Source organism: Leguminivora glycinivorella, chromosome 8 (genome assembly GCF_023078275.1).
Source record: "Leguminivora glycinivorella isolate SPB_JAAS2020 chromosome 8, LegGlyc_1.1, whole genome shotgun sequence".
NCBI lineage: Eukaryota > Metazoa > Arthropoda > Insecta > Lepidoptera > Tortricidae > Leguminivora > Leguminivora glycinivorella.
The window spans coordinates 25,476,709-25,489,813 of NC_062978.1; the positions used below are offsets into that span (position 1 = coordinate 25,476,709).

The 13,105-nt window shown below is 36.2% G+C and overlaps 1 protein-coding gene across 1 annotated transcript in view; it reads left to right on the plus strand.

Moving 5' to 3' along the window:
* Positions 1-13,105, plus strand: part of LOC125228818 (protein sprouty homolog 4) — a 103,034-nt gene that overhangs the window by 55,462 nt on the left and 34,467 nt on the right. The gene's annotated exons all lie outside the window — the stretch shown is intronic.

A 13,105-nucleotide genomic window follows, 5' to 3' on the forward strand; every position in this document is an offset into this window, starting at 1 on the left:
CGTCTTGCTTATTTGCTTTCTATACAGTGTTGCCAGTTTAGGCGACATGACAATATTCTTTACAAATATTGACCTGGCCCAAACCTAAACAAAACGCACACTTCGTACCTATCTAATGGCAATCGGCCGCCCGTACTCCTAGCGAGGACCGACATATATTTCTAGTCACGTTTTAGTTAATAAGAAGTTTCTCCTGACAATAACTGGTCAAGTTAAAAAAAAAACACAGAATTTCCTCCGCACAGACGTAGCAGCAGAGCAACAGTAAAATACGTATAGAGCTATTACCTACCTACCTACCTACCACTCGTATTGCCTCTTCTATCCTACTTTGTCACTGCAAATGCAATTCCGAGTTAGTTACCAAACTAGGACCACCTACTCTTCTTTTTTGAGATAATTACTAGTTGTTTTGATAACTGTGTACGTTTGTAACAGAAATGAAAGAATAAGTTTATTCACGTCTACTTAGCATAACATCAACCACATAAATCACATCACTCGATCACCTGTAATTTTGAAAAAGTTAATTATTTCATTAACCTTTTCAACTCGACACCATGTTTCGAGCTTCAGATGCCTCAACCGCTGCCAGTCACTCAGACGCCAGTATGCCACATTACCAAAATGTCAAGTCTGAAATTGAACGTTATCTATAAGCACGGTCATGATCTTGGTCTATGGTCTATAAAGATTGACCAGAAATATATAACTACGCGCCATAATGCAAAATTTCATTGGAAATTTCTTCATACTATAAAGTACTGAACTTGACTTCCGGTTCGAGCGCCATCTTAAGCGGTCTCGTGTCGTGAATAATTTAATTTTCTTTTGCTCATTAATGTTGTTTAAAGTGTACCATCGATAGCTTAAATATTATGCAGTAAACTAATGTTGTAGTGAGAAGCTGAAGAAGAATTAATCTCGAAACGCGTTTAGCCATTTTTTTGTCGTCAAAGGCCGGTAGTCCACGTGCTCTTGTAAAATCTAGCTATCAATTTACAAGTGCTAACTCACCGTACACTGTCATACTACCGTACCAAAATCACAAATTAATATTAGCTCATATCACCTTGACACTGGCGAAATAGTCCCAATAATGGATTGAAGCTATTTAATTAAAAAAAAAAGTACTGAACTGTCACCGCATACATCAGAATAACGGTGCCCTCTTGACAGTAGTCATATATTTCTGATCAAGCTGTAACAGCTTAATCTTTGGCGTGGGACTGTAGTCTGTACAGATATATTTGTTATTGGCATTCGATCAGCATTATTGACATTTGGAGACCTATTGACTTTCACAAGAGTCCTTGAGGTCTACTTGCAATTAATTTTAGAATTTTGAAAGGTCATCCATAGCGCTTTCCCCGCGTTTTTCCTTCCATCACCTGGCAACACTATTTGTATACTTGTATACGTAGGTACCTACGGGCAGGATGGTCGTAGCCGCAGCGGGCCTTCCGCCGGTTACAAGTTACAACATATTCCAAATCAAATAACTGGTTACTTTCAATATCACAGGACAGTTTATTAATTAATATACGATATCGTTGAAAACATCATCTAATGAGGATTCTCTTATTGTAAGTCTACACCTAAGAAATTCGATAAACTTGATTTTAAGAAACAAAGTCAATTTTTAAGTTTCTTTGACGAACCCTGCGATGTGGATATACTTTGTAATTTACGTGCTGCACTTTGTAACTAAATCTCCGCTCACCTTACTTATTTACTTACTTGACTAACCAACAGTATAGCTAACCCCCCTCCTTTAAATATACCCCGTAAATTTGGCCTTGTGATCGTCTAGCGTGAATAAGTAGAACCCTTCGATGTGAACCGCGATAACCTAGATCCTTTAATGAGTATCAGCTGTATTTTTGACTAATTTTTTAAATTTTATTTAATTATATTTTAAAGAAGAATAAAGGTTGGTGTAGCATAATAAGATAGTGTTATAGAAGAGTGTTTTATCAGATTTAGGCCTAGAAAGTTATATGTGAGAAAATTAATGACGTGATGAAGAAATTTTAGAATAAAAGTTAGTAAGTGAAACATACATGAAATAAATATTAAAAAATATTTTGGTAATCATCCGCTACGCCTTATTAGTGGTCCCGGCTTGGGCAAGGGCTTGCGATACGGTATGGGACCCCTGACCTGATCAAACCACTTTATCAGGATCCTAAGCAAGTAAGCCTGAAGGGCTATCTATCTACGAACTAACCCCCTTTTTGTTTTGTTTCTTTTCCCTAGCTAAATCCCCCTTTTCCCCAATACTGCTAATAGACCATAACTTCTCGATCCTTCTAATGTATCATCAAGGCTCCGAGTAGTTGCTACCACTGAGAACGAAGTAAGTAAGTCTAGTAACTCCTTGAAGCTTTTGACTTGTCATCAGTGGACGGCACTCGCATGCCACTGGGCCCTATAACAAACTTATGCTTTTTATTCCAAAGTATAGTTTGTTTCCCTAACCAACTTGATAGAATTTACCTTGAAAAACTAGTTAGCAACACTCACTGGCTCGATGCTACACGAAGAATCAGAAATTGCTACCACAATTATTAATTTCACTCAAATAAATTAAGTAATAAGAGGTTTTATAAATTACCAGTTTTACCACATATATTAAGATAATAAACACCACATTTAAAGTCCATTTAAACCATATAAATAGTAGTAGTTAAATTATTTCTCCACAATACACGTTGACCAATTATATTCCAAGAAAAATCATAAAAAAAAACTCTACTTTCATAGAAATAGTGTGTGACTTTACCCTATTCCTATCGTTTTCCCTACTCTAACATATCTGAAACACAGACCGTCACTTACCATAGATCTTGTGTTCAAAATATGCACAAGTGTATCCCTACCATAAGCTGTACAGTTCAGCCAGCGAAGCTGAGATAGGCAACCTATAGGCTTGAGTTCTGATCCCCCTCTCTGCTCTTGCCCGCGGGCTAGGGTAGCAGAGAGTAGATCGCCCTATCCGTGTATATATCCAGTATTCTAGGACACACCCGTACCAGCCACATGGGAAACCCAGCTGCGATCAACTTTACTTAGATGTGGATCGATCACAACCGAAATCCCCAGCGACCAACGCCAGCATGGACTAGAGCACCGAGTAAATAAATATAAATATATATAGGACCCCAGCCTCAAATACTGCCGACTTCAGTGAGCAAGGATTACTCCTAATGTCTTTCGTCAATCGTGAAAGTCCTCACTTCCATCTAACAGTTGGACTCTTTGAAACCGGTGAGAAAATACGCTTTTGTAAGTATAGAAAAGCGTCCAAGCCCTCCACTTGGAACAAAAAGACCCCTAAACGCCTCTTATTTGACACCGTAAGGGAAGAAGCGCCTAGCCGGACAACAGTCTGTCACAAACAATGATCTGGCTTATAACTTTCACAAAATAACCCCATAGAAAATTACTAAATTCAATTTTACTGACCAACTAAACAAACGAGTGAAGTTTTCTTTGCGCGCTATAATCTAAGCTTAGTTTTGCAAGAATTACTCCCTACAAAACCAAACACAGACTTATCTCCAAGCACCAGCCATACATCGACCCAGTCTTTGTATTGCTTGACGGCACTCATGAAACAAAGCACAGAAAACTTCACTATACACAACAATTTAAATATAACACTACACTATAAATAGAACACTAAATTAACCCCACAACTGACAGTAAAGCAATTCCACCACAGGTCTAAGTTCAACTGTACGACGATATTGTCCCCGCACAATCAAACAGAGACATAATTTCAAAGTTTACAATCACTTAGAATAATTTCCAAGTAAAAACAAACAGAGAAATAATAGCAGAACAACTTCACTCACCAGTATAACACACGAAAGCCAGAGACACTGTTAGTCTTATAGATATTTTAAGAATGACGCGCGTCGGCTCGCTCCGACCCTTTTATAGATTCTATCTCCGACTTCCGACTTCCGACATCCGACTTCCGACTTCTGACATTCGACTTCCGACTTCTGACATCCGACTTCCGACTTCTGACATTCGACTTCCGACTTCTGACATCGGACTTCCGACAAGATGGCTACTCAATCGTGTGCTTTGTTTACTAAGTCTTATGCCCTATGCATTAGAGTTCACGATTAACACACGGATGTTTGCTTATCAACACGTGCCGAGTACACGTGTTTTAGAGAGAGACAGAGCTATTGATATTGATACCTATGTAGTCCAATAGTGGAGCGATTCGCAAATATTTTTACGTAAATATTATTTTGTGGAACATTCTTATTTATTTTGTAAGTAATTTCGCAATGAAATATTTTATCTGTTACTAAATGTTACATTGAATGATATACTCAGGAAGCATAATAACCAATATTAGTCATTATTATTTCTTTGACTTGTAAATGAAATCCAGACATAATATCGGAACGTTACGCAGCTGACAACTGTCAGTGTCAGTATTCCGTCCATGTGAATGTAGTTTGTTGATAAATACGTTTTTCCAACCTGTTTTACATTTAATAATAGTGAATTTTATCAGTGATGACGTAACTAAACATGTGATTAACCATCAAAGATATTATTTGTTAAAATATTCAATGAAATCCCGAAGGAAATATGCACCAAAAAGTTGGTCAAGGAAAAGTTGATTCGCCGTAAGTTTTATATGTAATAACGAGTCCATTTCCTCGTCATAGACGCTTGTTCTGTTACAACTTTAAGTGCTGTGTAACATGTTTTTTGATTTAAGCATGCAACAAAATATAGTAGTTTCTTCAGTGATAACTAGTAATTTAGTCAAAAAGTTCCCATTTATGGTTAAAATCAAAATCGAATATCGTTATCAGATGTAAACGGGAATTTATATTCTCTTTTACAGTCTGTGCTATCATAATTGCTGCCAACTAATCATTTGGTTTGACTCTATCAACCAAAATTTAATTTACATCAGAAGTAAATTAGTATATATATCCTGAATATAGGTATCTCTATAAAGCCTATATGACTATTGTCAGGAGGGCGCTGTTAAAAAAAAAGTACGGGATTACTGTCAGGTGGCTAGTGGCTACATTAAAATAGTAAATACTTAAATTTGATCTCTAGCTATCGATTCTAATGAGGCTTTAAAACCGGAACAGACAAAGCTCACCTATTCTCGACTTCATCAAGTATCAAGAGAGCCTTTACCCGTTGGTGGAGTGAAGAATAATTTAAGTACATAAATGGAAATAAGATTGATTTCTACCCGCTGTTTTCATTCAATAATTTCTACGTGTAAATTTGCAAAATATGTGACGTAACACTAGGGAGGGGGGAGTCTAACAAATGTGACCAGCTGTGACAAGGAGGGGGGAGGGGTCAAAAATCACGATTTTTAGTGTGACGTAATTTATGGATGATCCCTTAGTACGGAGTCCGTAAATCATATATGAGTTATACTGGCTCATGTCTTTAAATATTTCAATTTTGGAATCAAATATATTCTGAAATCACCATACATCATTCGGCCAAAATAGTAATATTACACAAAATTATCACCTTTCCAACCGGCCGCATAAAAATTCTTCAAGAATTTAAAATAAAACGGTCGTAATGAGCGATTCTCGAAGATTTATAACTCTAAATGATAGCAGAGGAATTAGCATAGCAGATGATGTCATGGTTCCGAACGATTCGACCCGGCCGTTGTGAATCCGGCTACTCTCATATACTACCATGAATATGCAAGTTTGTATATGTGTCTGGACTGGACGTTTCGTCTGGAGGGGACAGCTGGAAGTGCGAATGTAACATAGTGTAATGAAATGAAATGAAATGAAATGAAATGAAATGAAATGAAATGAAATGAAATGAAATGAAATGAAATGAAATGAAATGAAATGAAATGAAATATTTATTTTTTCAAGTAGGCATATTACAATGCGCATATGAACGTCAAATAAAGCTACGCCGGCTCTAACCCTACGCCTCAGCCTCGAGAAGATTTCAGTCCCCCCTCAGTTGGGAGGGGGGTATCCACTATGGGACCGGCAAGAAACTCGGCGGGCAACTTCTTTTCAAAACATTACATCTTATAATTAACATGCATTAAATAACAACATACAATTTAACATGCAAAAGTATTCATCAAGGAATATGAACAGACTAGGTACTCTATGGAAATCAATTTCAATAAATTATATAATTGCTTAATAATACGTCGTTCTTCTTCAGAGAAAACATATCAAATTGTCATAGAAGAAAAAGATAATATGAATCTCAATATCATTAAATATGTAATTTACCTACACAACATAAAATATAAAATATTTGATGTGCTTTCTTATCTGAACTGTGTCCTCTATACATAATACAATTATTTTAATTGCTATTCGTTTTTTGTAGTTTCTGGTTCGGGCCATGCATGTTTGTCTGTCAAATAGTCCTCGACTCTGTAATAAGCCTTTAACATCAATGATTTTTTTAAGTAGTTCTTAAGAGCTGGGAGGGGTAATCTCAAAGCAGTGTCAGGTAACTTATTATAAAAATGAATGCATTGCCCAACAAATGACTTCTGTACTTTACGGACACGAAACTTCTTTATGGCAAGCTTATTTTTGTTTCTAGTGTTATAATTATGGATATCAGAATTCTTAGTGAAACAGTCTAAATTCTTAACAACATAAATTATACTATCATAAATGTATTGGGAAGCTACAGTTAAGATATTAATTTCTTTGAAGAGTTCTCTTACTGATTCACGTGTTCCTAAGTTGTAAATAGAACGAATGGCTCTCTTTTGTAATACAAAGATAGTCTGTATGTCAGCTGCTTTGCCCCAAACCAGAATACCGTATGACATTACACTGTGAAAATAACTATGATACACTAGGCGAGCTGTCTCAACATTAGTCAGTTGCCTGATTCTCCTAACGGCGTATGCGGCTGAACTTAATTTGCTTGCTAGTTTCTTTATATGAGGACTCCATTGTAGATTTTTGTCCAATGTTAAACCAAGAAACAGTGTTGTATCTACCATCTCTAAGCATTCATCATTCAAAAGTATTTTTGTATCGATTGGTTTAACATTCGGCAGAGAAAATCGAATACATTTGGTTTTCTTAGAATTAAGAAGTAAATTGTTGACAGTAAACCACTGCAGTACATCAGCTAACGTGCTATTAATTACATTGTAATCCGTAGATTTTCGGTCAACATTAAAAAGCAGTGATGTATCATCAGCAAAAAGTACTATTTCACAAAAGTTTTTCACTATACATGGCAAATCATTTATATAAACCAAAAACAGGAATGGACCTAAAATTGAGCCTTGTGGCACTCCTAATTGGACTACAGTCCCGCTAGAGCGAGTTTTGTTAACAACTACTGTTTGTGTTCTATTGCTAAGGTAAGAAGACATAAAGTTTAGGGCATTTATAGACAAACCATAGTGTTCTAATTTCAAAATGAGCGTTCCATGATCCACACAATCAAAGGCTTTTGAAAGATCACAAAATATGCCAATTGCATCACAAGAATTTTCCCAAAAATTATATATATGTTTAATGAGTACCGAAGCAGCATCGGTCGTGGAACGGCCCCTTGTGAAACCGAACTGTTTGCTTGTAAGTAATCTATGTCTGTTGAAGTGTCCCAGTAGATCATTTAACATTAGCTTCTCAAAGACTTTACTTAGTACAGGAAGTATTGATATGGGACGGAAATTGGTTATATCACTCGAATCACCCGATTTAAAAAGCGGTATGACTTTGCTACATTTCATAAGATCTGGAAAGGTGCCTTGTGAAATTGAAATATTATATATTACGGCCAAGTAAGGTGCTATTATATCTATGACATGACTAATTACTTTAACTGATGTTCCCCATAAGTCTTCCGTTTTCTTTAAATTGAGTGACTTGAATGTTTTAACAATATTTACAGAGTCTACTTGACTAAATTCAAATGAATTATTACATTTCTTAACATTAGCACAAAGTAATGAATGGGCTTGAGCCGCAGAAGAATGTAAACATTTTGTGGTGTTAACGGCTATATTTGAGAAATAATCTTCGAATGCCGAGGCAACATCGCTGATCGACACTATTTGTTGATTATCTGATACAATGTTGACTTGACAATCGCGTGATTTACATTTACCAGCTTCTTTATTTATAATACTCCAAGTTGTTTTCACTTTGTTGTCCGACACTTTCAATTTAGAACTAATAAAGTTTTTCTTGGCAGTTAAACACACTTTCTTGAAGATTCTTGAGTAGTTTCTTACATAGTCCAGGAATTCTGAATTCTTGTTCAGCTCTCTCTCACCATAAAGTTCATAAAGTCTTTTTCTACTTTTGTGAATACCTACAGTAGCCCATTCACTAAACTTTGTTTTAACTTTTGACCCACTAATAGATTTCACTTTGAAATTGTTATTAAATTGATTAAGAATTACATTGAAAACATCTTGATACAAATGATTACAGTCATAATGCGAAAATGGTATTATAGACAAACTATGTAGAATTTCATTTTTGAATGATTCCAAGCGAGATCCAGTAATGGGTCTATATGTTATTGTTTGTGGAGTATCATGAATAACGTTTAAGAAAGCTGCCCTTTGGCCGCTGTGATCGGAATGAAAACAGTTAAATAATTTCTTATCTATACATTCACAGTTACAAAAATATTATCTAGGCATGTTGCACTAGTCACACCTACCCGGGTAGGTTCAAGAAATAAATTAAATAAATTAAATGATTTAAACAAACAGAACATTTTAACAGTATTACTAGATGACTCGAGCAAGTTAACATTAAAATCTCCACATACAATAACATGTTTTTGGCCCTTGCATACTAAATTCAGAACATTTTCCATTGTAGATTCAAATATGCTGAAGTCAGCTGATGGTGGTCTATAAACACATACAATAATATATCTGTCTAATTCAACACATGAAATTTCTATAGTTCTTTCTATGGAATATTTTACAACATCTTTGCGCTCTTTACACTTCATACAATTTTTAACAATAATAAGGGAGCCACCATGAGCAGCAGATTTTCTGGCAAAAAAACTAGCTAATTTAAAATTAACATAATCAAATATCAACTGTTCTTGTTTCAACCAATGTTCAGTAATACACATAACTTCAACATTATTACTATCTAAAAATAATCCTACTTCTAATTCTTTGCTGGAAAAACCCTGAATATTCTGGTGAACAACGTTCATATTCAGGTGTTTTTCCGCTGTCTTACAATCTAGTTTAAATGAGGCATGGGGTCCTTGGCTTTGTCAGCTGACTGAGACTTATATATAACACTATTACATCTATTTGGCTCAATATTGAAGGCCAATAACTCCACTAAATATACAAATAATTTCTTTGGCAAAAATACCTTCCGTGGAGCTAGCATGAAGCGCTCAATGAATTTATTTAAGTCAAAGAAATGGTACTTTTTATTAACAGCTATGGCATGGTACATTAAAGAATTATAGTAAGCTATCTTACAATTATAGTCATATGATACATTTTCTGCATAAGGTAGTGCACATAATATAATTTTCCCCACACCAGATTTTTCAATAACATTTAGTGTGGACATCAATTTATCTATGCTAAGCTTATCTACATTAAGACTATTTCCTAATAAAATTACTAATGTAGTACTGCTATCATAACATCCCTTTGAAATAAGGTCACATAAATGAGACAAAGTAATGTTTTGATAACAGTAATTTGTCACTTGTTGCTCTAACTGGTAGCTTAATAATGGGCCCATTCCTAACCCAATCTGATCTGAAAAAACAACAGTCTTACTGACTGCTCTAGGGGGCTGTTTAACTACTGCCGCATGCCTAGTTGTGTCGTGGGCCACATCGGCTTGAATAATCTTTGCTGGTGGCATTTGGCCACAATTACAATGTTTTCCATTTAATAATGCCTTACACCGCTCCTCCAAATCTCTATTTTCTAGCAGCAATTTATTAAAAGCCGCACATACAGGCTCCTCAACTTGTTTTTTAGTAGTCTCATACATGGTGGATACTGCCAAAAGCTCATCATTCAGCCTGTTAATGTCGGCATTTAATTTCAGAAAATTTGATTCCTTGACTTCCAGCTCTGAATGACAGTCTTGAACCCTATTTTTCATAACTGTTAATGTATGTTTTAATTTACTATATTTTTTAATACATGCCTGGCCTTTGATCAGCTTTTGGGTTCTCCTAATATACCTATTAATCTTAATGTACTTTTTTAACTTATTACTACTATTAAAGAATACTATGTGTTTGGAGTCCCTACTCAATTGTGTTTCACCGCTTACCAACTCTTGGTACACATTCTGTAACTGCGAAGCATCATAGTGCTCCCGCTCTTTCCTAAACAAATTAAGTTCCTCATTAGCCGCACCCAGTTCTTCTTCTAACTGTGTGATGCGGGCCAAGGCCACTTCATGTGTCGAAGCGCACTGGTTGAAGGTGTCTATTGTGCCTTGCAAACGGTCCACTTCTCCGCGGGCATCAGTCAGCTGCACATCATTGTCCGCCAGCTCCCTTTTCAATTCTGAGTTTTTGTTGATTACTTTCTGGAGCTCCACTTCGCTTTCCTCCCTTTCCTCCAACAACTGCTTCGACAAGGCCCTCGACTCTTGTAGGTCCTGTGCTGTTGTTTTTAGCTGCATCTCTAGTTGTCGTGCCGTTGCCTTGCGAGTTTCGGTCGCAATATTGGTGTCCATTGTCACTCGTCTGGCTTTCTGAAAGATGTAATAAAAAAGGATGAGTAGGTACTTATCTCAACAGAGATTGAAAGATTTGCCAAGATGACGACAGAGATGAGAGCTGTAGGAATGAATAGTGTGCAGTGTGTCAGTAGTCGGCAGTGTCTGTGGCGAATGTGTCTTGTCTCGTCTTGTGCTTCCACTAGTTCGTCAAGCAAAGGGAAACTGCACGGTGCCAATGTTGTTTGTTTGACGTTGCTCACGGCCGCAGCAATGAGCTTTGTTTGAGTGTAGAAATAAATGATAAATAAAACGGAATACTCTCCCCGTTTCAAACGCAGATTCCAACGGCTGCGATCACTCGTTGACAGTTGGGTAGTCCTGCCTCAAAGTCCAATAAATACTCGGTGTAACGTTGTCAATTTCACCAAAACTGTATCACTGATAATACTTTACTACTTAAATTAACTAACAATGAGTAGAAGTCCTCTTTAAAGCTAAAAATATAATTAAATTTCAATATTTGAAATCAGCTGGTCACAGAGTCAACTTGACAGCTCGGCGACCGTTCGGAAAAAAGTGTAAAATTAATTACCATGTTATGAAAGTAAGTCGATGATATATAACGACTCAATCCGTCGGGAACATCCGATATCTGATATATCTAAATAGCTATTGTGCTCAAAAATATCTACACATGGGCTTAAAGTCATCTAGATATAGATACGTGGGTATTAGAGGTTTGTCCAGATATTACTGAACACCTTCGATGTGTGATACTGATGGCGATTGTACCCAACACTAGTATGTGTTTTATAAAATGAAAAACACTTACTTAATTTAGAAGATAGATTATCGGCTGCTAAAACAACTACATACCTTTAACTATGTATAACAACAAAATTAATAAAGAAACAACATTCCAAGGCCCGCTTTAGTCAAGTCGTTAAGTTACAAGTCTAAATACAAACACAACAATAAATCTTCAGCAAAAAAACTTAATTAGAAAACTAACTGTATCCGTATATTAATTAAGAACACTGTAGACGAATCAATTTCCTTTCCATACATTAAGTAGGTATTAGAAAAAGGTAAACAACCTTGACGTGTATAATTGAAAACACTTTTTAAAGTTAGTTGGCACTTACGAAATCAATTGTATGTCAATCGTATATTAAAATTGTAACATATTTCTTGAAACTTGATTTTCAAAAGTGTATTTCAAGATAACTTCTTTCTCATGCTAAAAAACTAAGTATAAGCGCCACTAAAGAGCAGATATATGGGACGAATTTGTGATAAATGGTAACCCTGAGAGAGGGGGAGCGGAGCTGAGTATCAAGTCTGGTAACTATGCGGCGTAACTCCGGTAGCCGCGCAACAGGTCTATGGCACGAGGGCGCGGGCCGCGGGGCGCGGGCCGTAGGAAATCCTTTACACACACATAGGGCGCGCTGGTGTGCGCGCGCCATCCGGTTTTCTTTCCATGTGCGCGGGCGCTGCGCGCTAGTCGATCGATCAATGAGCCCGGCATCGTTTGCGCATGCAACTCATTGATTAAGGTTATGAACGTGGAATTGTTTATTCATTGATGAATATTTTTATTTGAAATGAACGTTTTTGTTGTCCGTATTGTGACCTTCACGCGCATGTATTTGTACAGTGTAATCTGGGCGAGATACGCGCGCAGACACTTCGATAAGCAATATCGCTTCCAGTTTAGGATTATAAGTTATAAATACATTCGAGAGGAATGGAAGAGTCACTTAGTATAGATATTGTAGCAGGTAACCTGTTTTCTATAAAATCGAATGTTGATTTCAGTATTTGAACATAGTATACTTATAAAAAAATATGCCCTTGCACCACGTGGTAAAAGCGTATATAACAATGCTTAATACAAAATACCTACCTACTGCAAAAATAAAAGTTAAATTTTGATAAGTATTTGAGGGAAACAGTATCGCAGAATTCGCAGATACTTTTGGTGCGTTTTTTCTTACTAATTTTGATTTGGAACAAATTTTCACGGAATTATCTCATACCTATATGTTTTTTCCTAAAACCACTACTTTATTTGTGTTTTAATTATTTCAAGCATCTACATATCTAATATGTACATCTATATTACATTTGAACTAACTAAGGAGGCAGACGCTATGTTGAATTGAAAGCCTCGTATATGTACCTTAAGTACCTATAATTATGTAAATGACATAATAGTGCAGTAAGTAAAAACCCACCCAATAATTTAAAATCTTTCAATTATGGTTTAAAATATTTTGTTAGGTGTGATGTCCGTGTGATTAGTAGATCAATGACAATGACGGAGCTCTCAGCCAAAAATATATCAACTAGCTTTTGCCCGCGGCTTCGCTCGCGTAAGAAAGAGA